Source organism: Macrotis lagotis, chromosome 2 (genome assembly GCF_037893015.1).
Source record: "Macrotis lagotis isolate mMagLag1 chromosome 2, bilby.v1.9.chrom.fasta, whole genome shotgun sequence".
In the NCBI taxonomy this organism is placed as follows: Eukaryota; Metazoa; Chordata; class Mammalia; order Peramelemorphia; family Peramelidae; genus Macrotis; species Macrotis lagotis.
Genome location: NC_133659.1, coordinates 127,334,398 through 127,346,641, shown reverse-complemented (window position 1 = coordinate 127,346,641; position 12,244 = coordinate 127,334,398). Strand labels below are relative to the sequence as shown.

The 12,244-nt window shown below is 34.8% G+C and overlaps 1 protein-coding gene across 22 annotated transcripts in view; it reads right to left on the bottom strand.

Moving 5' to 3' along the window:
• The window catches only part of DISP1 (dispatched RND transporter family member 1), a 242,376-nt gene that overhangs the window by 113,357 nt on the left and 116,775 nt on the right, over positions 1-12,244 (bottom strand). For 3 of the 22 annotated variants that reach the window (XM_074222750.1, XM_074222740.1, XM_074222743.1), the window contains one exon: positions 7,840-8,074. The exons of the other annotated variants lie outside the window; for them this stretch is intronic. The gene's annotated coding sequence lies outside the window, so the exon portion shown is untranslated. The remainder of the gene's footprint in view (positions 1-7,839; positions 8,075-12,244) is intronic. 22 annotated transcript variants of the gene reach the window in all.

Sequence of the window (12,244 nt, the reverse complement as noted above, 5' to 3'; positions counted from 1 at the left end):
ACTCCTTATAAATCTACTTAAATCTCCTTCTCAAACTCAGACATCGTTTTATGCTCCTGATACAATCATCCTGCACTGTAAGCACAATCCCTGGGGAACTTAAACTCTGGGAAACCTCTACCAGAGTGGTTCAGGCAACACAGGAAATTCAGTCTGCTCTTCATCTTGGCCATGCTAGCTGTGTTTCAAAACAGCAGCATTGTCAAGGTTTAGTGTATGTCTGTTACTTCAAAGGACTATGAGTAACCATTTACAAGAACTGAAACATTTCATATTTAGCCAAAACCTTGAATTTTTTCTCTCTACAACTTTTGTTCTTTGAGGTTAACAGTAAGGGGATACAAACCCGCAGATAGGACATACGCTCTGCTAGGAAATTAATGTGAAACTGAAGGTAAAGAATAAATGGGAGAGAGTCATTATATTTAGAAATCATCCAGCATTATCCAACCTAAAAGATTATTTATCAATGTGTTACAGATAATTTAAAATTATGCTAAATTCATGATTAAAATGATCAGACCTATAAAAGACAGAAAAGTATAACTTATTCCATAATATTCATATCAGCACTTTTTTTGTAGTAGAAAAGAACCAGTAATGAAATAGATGTCTACTGATTAGGGAATTGACTAAAGCAGGGTGTTATATGAATTTGAACATTGTACTTTATGAAATAATAACAAGAAAGAATTCTGAAATTCATAAGAATATTTATGCAAAATTAGAACCAGAAAAGAAGATACACAATTATCCAGTCAACAAATATTTATTAAGTGTACACACACACACACACACACACATATATATATATATATATATATGTGTATATATATATATATATATATATATATATATATATATATATATATATATATATATGAATGAATGAAAGCCAGGTACTATGCTGGTGATGATATATACAAGTACCAACAATCTCACCTCACAAGATGCTTAATGGGGAGACAAGTTCATGATTAGTCTTCCTGACTTCAGACTCAGTACTCTACCTATTTGTGTCACTTGGCTGCCCTCCACACGACAGTAGAAGCAGATAAATCACCAAAGGTGCCACAGTTTGATGGAAATTTTCCTTAAAACACCTAACTCAATCTGAATTCTTTCTCTGTACACATTTTATTTCTTTCCCACAAAAAAAAAATGTAATGTCCTTGAGGATAGACTTTTTTCTATCATGACTGACTTCTGCAAAAATAAATAAATAAAATATGTACAATTACGAAGGAAAATACTGAAATACAAATTAAAACAAGTTTACAGACCCAAGGTAAAGAACCTCTGATTAACAAGAAAGAAGGGTATAACTTCATTTATTTTTGAAAAATATGATTGGTCAGTGCAGTTAATCTAAGTTTTGTGGTTTTATATAGTAGTACTGTTTTCATTTATATTACTATAGTCATTGTGTATATTATTCTCCTGGTATACTTACTTTACCGTAAATAAATTTATCTTCTCGCGTTTCTCTAAATCTGTCATATTCTTTGTTTCTTATAGAACAATAATGTTCCATTACATTTATAATTTATTCACCTATTGACCAATCTCAGCTGAGGACCTATCTACTCCGTTCACTTTTTTACTACTACAAAATGCTGCTTTGAATATATCATTTTTTTAAGGGTTTTTTTTTTTTTTGGCAAGGCAATGGGGTGAAGTGGCTTGCCCAAGGCCACACAGCTAGGTAATTATTAAGTGTCTGAGGCCAGATTTGAACTCAGGTACTCCTGACTCCAGGGCCGGTGCTCTATCCACTGTGCCACCTAGCCACCCTTGAATATATCATTTTACAAAGGACTACTCTGTCTTTGATTTCTTTGTGAATTATGTCCAATAATGAGATCCCTGGGTCAAAGGATATAATTAATTGAAGGATCCTTCTCACATAATTCCAAATTATTTTTCAAGATAGAATAATTCATAGTTCCAACCATGTATTAATGTGCCTGTCAAAAGCAGTAACTCTTATAACAGTGGCTATTTATGTCTTTCATGATCCTCAACAATGAGTATGAGATAAAATCTCAGAATTACTTTAATTTGCATTTCTCTTATCAGTGATTTTGAACATGCTTTATTATCATTATTAATACTTCATACTTCTTCTTTTGAAAACTTTCTCACAATCTTTGACTTTTTATCTACCAGGAAATGGCCATTGTGTAAATTCTCCATATGTTTCAGATAAGAGACTAAAATATTTGATGCAAAGATTTCCCCCCCCACTTAATCTAGTTGCACTGATTTTGTGCCAAAACTTTAAATTTTATATAAGCAAAACTGCTTCTTCTGTCTAGTAATCTCTAACTCTTTTTTGGTTACAAATCCTTAACCTATAGTAATGAAGCTTCTCTGATGTTTTAATGATTATTCTTATTATATGATTTTTGATGACTACATTAGCTTTTATGAAAAATTATTTATTTATTCATTCAAAACTTATTTTGCTATAGGTGTGCAATGCCTATATTAAATCACAAATAAAGCTAGCTCTTTTATGTTTATATATGTATAATATATAATATATAAACATATTATGCACACATATACATGGATGTACATATATGGACATACATAAACATATAAAATCATGTTAAAGAACATAAATTTTATGTTATATTTTTAGATAGTACCATATTTTTCAAAGATTTTTCTACTGATATCAAAATATCATTTAAGTTGTTTTGAGATTCATGATCCTAATTATTTTCCTAATGTTGATCCATGCTATAAATCCAAGTTGGTGAAAAGTATTTGCATTATCACAAACTGGTGAAATCAACTCTATAGTTTTTCTTCTCTACTTTATCCTTCTCAAATAGCTAAATAAGGAATATATTTATCTCATTAGAGGAATTTGGTACATTTTCTTTCATATGCTGAACTGAAAAGAAATGCTTATAATTCAAATTGAATTTTGGTGCTTTAAGTAGAGGGAAACTACTAATGTTAACTTTCTGAAGAACAGCTAGTCATTTTCCTTCTTTGATCCTAATCTCTCAATTGTAAAATAAGGAGTCTTAACTAGAACTAGCATTCTAAATTCTCTGATCTAATCTTTATATAGAAAGAAATATAGGTAATTCCTATTTAATTTGAATTTGAAACTAACTAGTTATAATCATCACTAAGAAAAACTCCAAGGTTTATTTTCTTATTCTCAAATTTGTCCTTACTCAACCTTTTAAAAACAAGTTTCCATAAATTAATGATTCTTAATGATCTCATTCACATTATCTAATACTAATAATGCCAAGGAATAAATATAATTTACTAATGAAAAGGATGCTTTCAGAGACCAAATTAGATTAATGAATAATAATTTACCAGGTGTATGACAAATGATTCTCTACAAGTGCTATAAAATTTTATGTAAATGCTACTAAATTGTAGGTATTTTAAGCAATTAAAAATATAATTTATAAAAAGAAAGATTTTTGCAAAAAGTCTGGAGTATTTCAGAAATAAGGCAACATAATTTCTATTAAGTTCATACATTAACTTTTGAAGCTGATGTCTAGAATGATGCTATATGTTATTTATATAGTCTGGAATTAGAAAGTAAAATTATTATTTAATTAGCTACTTCCAAGCCAAAGTTAACAGTTGTTTGGAAATGAGGCTCATTACATGATTTCATAAATGCACACTGTAATGAGGCACATTACGATGCAGCTGTAAAAACATATTTACTAGACACATTCTTTTACTACAGGTGAACATTTTCCATTATAGCCAATACTACTATATGCATCTCCAATCAAACTGTTTTGAAAATTAATAGAAAGGACAAAATTTTTTTAAGTTTCAGCTTTATATTTTAAAATAAAATTTACTGAATTGACTGTTTTTCCTATAAGTTTGTTTTAAAAATATCTTCATGTAAAAAATAATACAAGTAAAGTTTACAGTAAAGACATAAAGCTATTTGATTAGCATTTCTCATCAAATACATAATTTTTCTTAGCATAAGAAGAGCTTTGTAGGATCTCTGGATCTACATCAAGAGAAATCTAAGAGGTGTACTACTTATTTAAAATATGGTCCTTATCATTTTTAGTTGTGCCCAATTCTCTGTGAACATATTTGGGATTTTCTTGGCAAAGATGTTGGAGTGGTTTGCCATTTCCTTCTTTAGCTGACTATTCAAATAAGGAAACTGAGGTAAAAAGGGTTAAGTGACTTGCTCAGGGTCACAAAGCTAGGAAGTTTCTGAGGTCAGGTTTGAACTTAGAAATATGAATCTTCCCAACTCCAGCTCTGACACTCTATTCATTGCACCATCTAACTGAACTAATGGAACCATGTCTTTAGCAACCACAGTTCCTAAAGGATCCAAAAGTTTCTCTTTTCCTGAGATTGCCCTTATTATTAAAATAAATATTTTTTCAAATTATCATTCTGGGAATATCCTGATGACAAAAATATCAAATGCCATTTAAGAAGTTGGCACATACCCAAAAGTTCTGAACTGATTATTTTGCTACTCATGAAGGTAAGTGGTTGAAGACAAAAATAGCAATTAAAAATAAAAACTTGGAAAGTTAACAAATAAACCTTCTGCCAAGAAAATAGTTTCTATGCAACTTGGGAGGTTGTTGGTTAATTTGGGGGTTAAAAAAGAAAGAGGAGGAGGAAAAATGAGCTAACATTCTATGATTCTACAATCTGATACAAAGGCAAATACTTTAATCCTTTCTGGGGTTTTTTTCAAAAGATTTCTAAAAGTAATGCACATAAGAGCATTTTTCGTCTTTTGTCTGGCACTTATACTTCCACCTTTTCTGATTAGGAAAATGAAATTGGCAGACTACTTTTCTACTGCACAAAAGGGGCTCCGGGGGGTTTGAGTTAATGGACACTGCTATAGCTCATACAGAAGGTTTTATTTGATCTCAACATTGCTGACACCCTAATGAAGGCTGAATTATACAAGGCAAAAGAAAACTGTATTTGAGCACAAATTTAATGTTTATTCACTGCACTGTCTTCTTTTGAGGGACTGCCCAAACACAACTCTCCCAGTACAGAGGAGTCAATCTTTTTTGAATGGTTGTTAGCAAACAGATGGGAGCCTGAGAATTTCTCCTATACTCAGATAAATCAAGAACTTGGGCTGCTAACCTTCAATATCATTAGAAGGAGATGTCAAATTTCTCTGGGACTCTCTGATTTCACATAGTTTATAGATGAATCTCAAACGATTGCCTTTCTAAAAAAGCAGGGACTCAGGAAACATGCATTTAAAGAAAACAAATTCCAAAAAAAAAATCTATGAACAATGTTGCTTTTTTACTCATCCAATAGGAAAGGAAATGCATGGACAATGGGAACAATTTATTTCATTAATCTAATTCAATTCAAAACTACAAGGATTTATTAAGTGCCTAGGAAGTTCAAGGTACTGAATTAAACCTCACAGTAACAGATTTATATTTTATAAACTTGGGTGATAGAATAAAACAAAAAGTGGAATAATGGAAAGAGTTTGAATCCCATTACCAGTTATGTGACCCTTGACAAGTCAATTAATTGCCCTCTCATAAGTTCAGCTTCATCATTGGTAAAATGGAATAATAATAACAGTGCTTATTTCATAAGTTTATTGTGAGAATCAAATAAAATAATAGTTGTATGTGAGAGTTAACATATTAGTTAGGAAGATGAAAATGAGAATGAGGATGATGATGATGACAATATTTGGTGGAAAGAGATGTGGTTGTTTGTCTTTCACTTTTGAAAAGAACTAATGAAATCATGGGGTAATATTTTCACTTGTGAGTAAACTGGATTTAAGTGGGGCAGAGTTGCACCAAGTCGTAAGCTTCACCCTATCTTCCAGAGTTATCAAAGCCCGATAACAAAAGTAAGGATGACTGACGATGACAACAGGATGCAATGGGTGACCTTGGCATCTTAAATGTCTGACCAAGCTTTAAGCATTCCACAGCACCTGCATCAGCCACCTTCATGGGGACTGGAATATAATGTTCTTATCTGCCCATTCTACTGAGGGAAATCTTGACATGCTTAGTTTAGTCAGCTTCCTCACTCATAGATGGGTTTGAGGTCCATTAGTTACCCTCAACCTGGGTTAACAGATCTGCTCAGGTAGTTAACTGGGCATACTACACTTCTTGGAGCCAAGTGACAGTCAGGTACCAGCAGACACCAAAGATGGGATAAGCAGTCCTGAAAAGGGTTCAGGCAAGTCCTCACACCAGTGGTGCTAGTCTTCTTTGAACACCCCATAAAACCTCAGGAGGAAAGAGCACTAAGGGAAGGCAGGAAAGGCTTTCCATAGAGATAGTGTGACTAAGTTATCTTAAAGAAAGCTAAGGAGGCTGAATATAAGGACCCCTCCTCTTCACCAGGAAAAACTGTTGATATTTCCCATGAGTTCCTTCTCCCCTTTTCCTGAAATAAAATCATTCTGGCATCAACTCCCCCTACTTCTTTCTTCATTCCAATTTCTGTTGGAGAAGTGTCTTCTCCTTGCTAAGGTCAACCCTTCTATTTCCACCCTTAATCTCATCCCTTCCTGTCTTCCCCAGAAGACTGCTCCCAATATTATCCTCTCTCTCTCCTTGCAGCCTACAAAAAAAAAAAACCCTCAGGTCTCCCTACCCTCAAAAAACTTCCACTTAGTCCTACCATCCCTGCTAGCTATCTTCCTGTATCTCTACTTCCCTCTCTGACAAACCTCCTAAAAGTTTTGCCTAGTCTGTTTCTACTTCCCTTTCTTCTCATTCTTTTCTGAACTCTCTGCAATCTGAATTCCAACTTCATTCAACTAAAATTGTATTTTTCCAAAGGTACCAGTTATCTCTGAATTTCAAAATCAAAAGGCTTATTTTTTATCCTCATACTTGACTCTCTCTGTTGCATCTTGACAGTGTTGATCACCTTATCTTACTGATTACTGCCTTCTCTCTAGATTGTTGTGACATTGCTCTCTGAATTCCCCTCTAACTGTACAACCACTTCTCAATCTCTTTTACTGGATCTTCATCCATGCATACTTATTAACTGTGGTTGTCCTCCAAGACTCAATCTTGGGACCTCTTCTTTTTCTCTCTCTATACTTGATCATCTCCTCAGCATTTGTGAATTCAATGATCATCTCTTTGCAGATGATTCTCAGGATCTATATATTTAAACCCTAGTCTCATATTGCCAACATTGTGTCAACAAATGTCCAACACAGAACATTTCCAACAAGATGTACTATGGATGTCTCAAACTTAATATATCCCAAACTAAATTTATAATCTCTCACCACCATCCCTTTTATACATTTTCCTACACTACAACCTCTCAGTCACTAGGTTTATCTTTCTGGTTTCTCTTTCTTATTTATACCACATATTCAGCCAATTGCCAAATCTTATTTTTTCTTACTTCACAACAGCTCTTAAATATGTCTACTCTATATACTCACATAGCAACAATCCTACTTCAAGCCTTGATCACCTTTAATCTGAACTAATGTAAAAGTCTTATCATTGGTCTCCCTGACTCAAGTTTTTAAACAGCTATCAAAATAATTTTTCTAAAGCATAGGTTCAGTCATATTATGTCCACCACTCCATTTCCTACTTACTCAATAAAGATCAGTGATTATCCATTGCTTACAAGAACAAATATAAAATATTATTTGGTATTTGAAGCTGATCACAAACTGGCCCCTTCCTACCATTCTACTCTTCTTAAACTTTTTTCCTTCTTATATATACAATTCAGGTATATTGACCTAACTGTTGTTCCTCCTAATTTCAACTCCCAAGTTCATAGCTTTGCACTGATTGGTTATCATACCTGGAAGCTTCTCCTATCATCTTTCTCTTGACATCCTGACTTGATTCAAGACAGTCCAAACTCCATCCTTTGCAGAAGGTTCTTCCCAGGTCTTCCAGTACTTGACTTCTAGGAACTTCTAAGCATAGTGTGTATACTGTGTTGGGTCAGAATGCAGGAAGAGCTTAGCTCAAATCCAACTAACTGTGTGACCATCAGCAAGACATTTAATCACTGTTTGCCTCTGTTTCCTCAACTGTAAGATGGATCAAATGAGATAATATTTGTTAAATGTTTAGTACAGTGTCTGGCCAATAAAACATACTAAATAAATGTGTATTCATGTCCCTTTGTCTTTTTAATGTTACCTTCTTTCTATTTTTTATGTGTCCTGAATATGCTTTTATATTTATATATTGTTTTCCTCTTTAGAATGCCAATTCCTAGATGAAAACGATTATTTTTGTGGGGGGGGGGGTTCTTTTTTTTTTTGTACTCCTGATGCTTAGCAAAATGCCTGACACATACTAAATGCTAAATAAATACTTGTTAATTGAGCTATTGCTACTGTGGGAAGGGAATTAACTTGGAACTGGAAGATCTGCCTTCAAGTCCCAATTTTGTAACTTCCTACCAATCTGTGTGACTTTGGGCAGATTCTTTAACCTTTTCTGGGTCTTGTTTTCCTCTTCTGTAAAATGAACAGATATTCTTTAAGGTTTCTTCTAGCTCTAAATCTATGGAAGCTAGTTTAGGCACTTTTAGCTATAAATATGTATCTAATTAGATAAAAATTAATATAGTACAGTAAATTTCATTGCTGTAAATTTAAGTATTACTCATTCTATCTTACAGATATTAGACTATTTAGAAGACAGCAAAGAAAAGAGCACAGAGCCCAGTTTTGTAAGTTTAATTTCTGTCATCTCAAGGAAATTTTTAAATGAAAATAAAAATTTTTCTGATAATTTAAAAATTATCTCCTATTAAGATAAACTTCTTGCTTTAAAGGATCTATATACAGCTATATATATAACTAAGGTAAAAGGGAGACCTTCTATTTCTCAAGTTAATTTCAACTGCCCTTCAAAAAATTACCAAGAACTAATAGCCCCATTTATACAGAACTTTGGTTAGATGTCTTTTTTTAACAGAGTTTTCTGAAAAGGCTACAAAATGAGAATATTATTCCTTGGAGGTCAATCTCAATAATTTCATTTTCTCTTTCTGTCTCTCTCTCTCTCCAACCTTGTGTATCTCTCAGCATCTCCTAGGTGGCACAGTAGATAAAGCACTGACCTTGGATTCAGAAGTATGGGAATTCAAATCCAGCCTCAGATATTTGCCACTTACTAGCTGTGTGACCTTGGGCAAGTCACCTAATCCTGACTGTTCCATATCCAGGGTCATCTCCATTAGTCCTGATTCATATCTGGCCACTGGACCCAGATAGATCTAGAAGAGAAAGCGAGGCTGTTGACTTAGCACAGCAGCCCTCGCTCAAATCCAAATCAGGTGCTTGTCATGGCATCACCTTTCTGAAGTTATGGTCTTCTTCGAAAATGAAGGACAAACATTACTGCTTTGTGAACTCTCATTTTTGCAAGTTACAGGTATCTGTATATCTAACTCCTTAGCTTCTCCCTTTGGACTTTTTTCCCCCTATTTTTTTTCCTTTCACCTTGCCTATCTTCCTTAACTCATATGAGATAGAATTGAAGTTCACTTTTTTATTATTTGTTATATTTACTGAAGAGAATTTCCATTCCTCGTTCTTAGGCAATCTAGTGAAATAAAGAGAGTCAGTCTTGGAATCAGAAGACTAAAGTCCAAATACCTCTCTGACATATAGTCTAGATTAGTGACTTTAGGAAAATCACTTAACCTCTCCCTGACACAAGCAAGTCTCTAAGACTATAAGTCTTGCATGGCAACTAATGACATGTATTAATATGAATTTTTCAACTATCCAGTAAATAGGTGGTTAAATGATTTGTACAAATAGTTTTTTTTTTTAAAAAAGCAAAGTTACTATGAAGTTTTTGTCTCACACTCAGCAAATTGGCAAAGATAACTGGAAAGAATCAATACTAATAGGATTACATAAAAGTAGGCATAATACTGCATTACTAATAAAGATATGAACTTTCTAGAAAGAAAGGTATAACCAGTCTAGAAAGAAATTTGGAAATGTACAAAGTAAATAGCTAAACAAATTTTAGCAGATGAATGTTATAGAATATTAATGGAAAAAACAATGAATACAGAGAAGTATATGAGAACAAAAGCAAAATGAAATAAATAGAATTAGAAAAACAATAGACAGAATGACTGTAAAGAACTACAACAAAACAAAAAAAGAATGACAAGAAATTATAAAGAACAAACATAAGAACTCCTTCATATGACTTTACAAGGTACAGGTGTCCCCACTAGCACTAAAAATTAATTAACTACAGATTTTTTTATTCTTTTGATTGATTCTTTTCCTTTTCACCCTTTTTTTTTTTTTAAGTCTTTGTTATAAAGAAAAGCTCTCCGGAAGGGGTCAAGGGGATGGATATGAGGGGAAAACTAAGTAATGTGTAAACAAAAGATGTCAATAAAAATCTATTTTTTAAAAAATGACTAAGGGCAGGCTGGGAAAGGTGAGTTATTAGAGTCTCAAATCATAGTTCCTATGAAAAAATTCTTAGACTAAAAAGTAGACTGCTTATAATTGTCATAAAAAAAATCCACACCGGAAAGGCTCTGCTCCCCAGGGTTGGAGGGGCAGCTGCCAGAGCCAAAGAACTTCAGCCTCCCGGAGGCAGCCCCAGGGCACTGGGAACCCCAGGTCAAAGCAGCGGGGGAGTCTCCGGAACTACACCCCAGGGGAGCACCAGGCACAAAGTGGGGGAATAGCTGGGGGACCTCTGCCAGAGCGAGACCGTGGATCCCAGCCCTCAGGGCACACAGCTAGCAATGTGGTCTTTCAGCAGCCCAGATCCAGAAACAGAAGCAGGTGGAGCCCATAAGCAGGAGCCTCCAGGGCATGAGCCCATTGAGCTGAGGGACAGGAGTGAAGAGAGACTGCAGAGCTCTGTCCTCTGCCTCTGGAACAGGACTCTGGGACTCTGACCACATTCAGAACCTGATCGCAGTCTAGGCCCCACCATAGAACAGCAGGGGTCCCCCACCTCAGCCCAGTGGCAGAGGGGGGCGCTTATGGTCATTCACAGACCAGGAGGGAGGACAGAGCCTCACATACTGAGACCTTTGTGGGAGTGTCCCAAAAGCTCAGGAAGCACCCCAAAAACAGGCTCAGGCTGGGAAAATGAGCAAGAAGAGAAACAAGAGGAACACCATTGAGAAATATTTTGCAAATGAGCCCAAGAAGGATCAAAACACTCAGTCTGAAGATGAGGAAGCACAAGATCCTGCATCTAAAGACTCCAAGAAAAACAGAAATTGGGCTCAGGCTATGACAGAGCTCAAAAAAGACTTTGAAAATCAAATGAGGGAGTTAGAAGAAAAACTGGGGGGAAAAATGAGAGAGATGCAGGAAAAACATGAAAATGAAGTCAGCAGCTTAGTCAAGGAAATCCAAAAAAATGCTGAAGAAAATAGCATGCTAAAAACCAGCTTAGGTCAAATGGATAAAATAGTTCAAAAAGTTATTGAGGAGAAGAATGCTTTAAAAAGCAAAATTGGCCAGATGGAAAAAGAGGTAAGAAAACTCTCTGAGGAGAACAAATCCTTCAGACAAAGAATAGAATTCAGGGAGATTGGTAAATTTACCAGAAATCAGGAATCAATACTTCAAAACCAAAAAAATGAAAAATTAGAAGAAAATGTGAAATATCTCATTGAAAAAACAACTGATATGGAAAACAGAATTAGGAAAGATAATTTAAAAATTATTGGAATACCTGAAAGTCATGATCAGGAAAAGAGCCTTGACATCATTTTCAAAGAATTACTACAGGAAAATTGCCCTGATATTCTAGAAGCAGAGGGCAAAATAGAAATGGAGAGAATCCACTGATCCCCCTGAGAAAGAGATCCCAAAAAACCAACCCCTAGGAATATTATAGCCAAGTTCCAGAACTCCCAAGTCAAAGAGAAAATATTACAAGCAGCCAGAAAGACACAGTTCAAATATCATGGAGCTGCAGTCAGGATCACACAGGACTTAGCAGCAACTACACTGGAAACTCATAGGGCTTGGAATGCAATATACCGGAAGGCAAAAGAGCTTAGAATGCAGCCAAGAATGAACTACCCAGCAAGGCTGAGTGTCCTCTTCCAGGGAAAAAGATGGACTTTCAATGAATCAGGGGAATTTCAAATGTTCCTTTTGGAATGGCCAGAGCTGAACAGAAGGTTTGATCTTCAGATACAGGACTCAGGTGAAGCATAGAGAGTGGAGGAGAAGGGGAAAATA